This window comes from Octodon degus, unplaced genomic scaffold (genome assembly GCF_000260255.1).
Source record: "Octodon degus isolate 3935 unplaced genomic scaffold, OctDeg1.0 scaffold00076, whole genome shotgun sequence".
Lineage (NCBI taxonomy): Eukaryota > Metazoa > Chordata > Mammalia > Rodentia > Octodontidae > Octodon > Octodon degus.
Window position 1 is genome coordinate 9,796,848 of NW_004524652.1, and position 1,325 is coordinate 9,798,172.

Sequence of the window (1,325 nt, forward strand, 5' to 3'; positions counted from 1 at the left end):
AAAACTGTAATAACAGAGTAGGAAATAAGCCTGGTTTAGAGAAATCTCAAACTGTCCAGCATCTGGAGTGTCCCAAAATCTTCATTTTTTAACACCACCCCCACAATCTTTTTAAGAGTCAGGCTAGAAAAAGGCAGTCACTTATACAGGCTGGTATCACAGGTCCCTAAAACATAGTATTGCTTGTCTGAAAGCAAAAATTCACTTTTAGACTCCAGCCTGATGCCAAGTGACAGAATAATTACAAGTTTATGCAGGATGACTTCCTTGGGAACAGGCCAATTACTGAGTATTTTAGTCAATAGTTACCTCATTTGTCTCTCACACAAAACCGAACAATCCAACCCCACAAGACCCCAGGTACACAAGGCAATGACATGGGGCTCAGCAGCTCTTGGCATTAAGAAGCTCTGATGCAGGTGGTAGCAACTGTCTACACTACAAATGTTTAAAGGTTTAAGTTGTGGCCAGGTGTGGTGAGCAAACATATGTAATCCCAGCTACCTGGGAGACATAGGCAAGACGACTACAAGTTCAAGGCCACCCTTGGCACCTCAGCGAGACAGCTTCAAAAACAAACATTAACGCCCCAAATTTCAAAGACTATAGCTAGTAGGGCATAATGGCACACACGTGTAATTCCAGAATTCAGTAAACAGGCAGGACAGCTGAGTCCAGGGCCAGCCTCAACTACACGGCAAGACCTTGTATAAAGACCTTGTAGCCTGTCTTAAAATTCCACCCACCCATGAGGAGAGTTAAAAACACCCAAGGATGGGGCCAGGGACATAGCTCAGTAGAATAAGCGCTTGCCTGGCAAGCACAGGGTCCTGAGTTCAATCCCCAGTACTGGAAGAAAAAACAGAACAAAACAAAACAAGGAGGGCAGGTCAGATAGCTCAGTGTACTAAAACACATGCTTTCTTTTTTCTTTTGGCGGAACCGGGAATTCAACTAAGGCCACAACGCTTATTCTACTGAGCTCTCTCCTGGCCCCTAAAGGGCCTGCTTTGGCAGAGCACAGCAGGCCAGTGTTCCATCCCTGGTGTGCCATGCTGGTCCCGCCCCCAGGGCATGCAGGTGATTGAGACTGGGTGTGGTGGCACATGCCTGTAATCCCAGCCCTTGGGAGGATGAAAACAGGAGAAATCACCATGAGTCTCAAAATCTGCATAGTGAGACCCTGTACACCCTGTAGACCTTGTCCTAAATTCATAAAAAAGTAAGTAAGTAAAAAACCCAAAGATTTTCTTACCAGTCACAAGTAGCAAGCCACTCTCCAACTGCTTCAGGAAGACCACTCTCTGAAAATTAAATGGAATAGG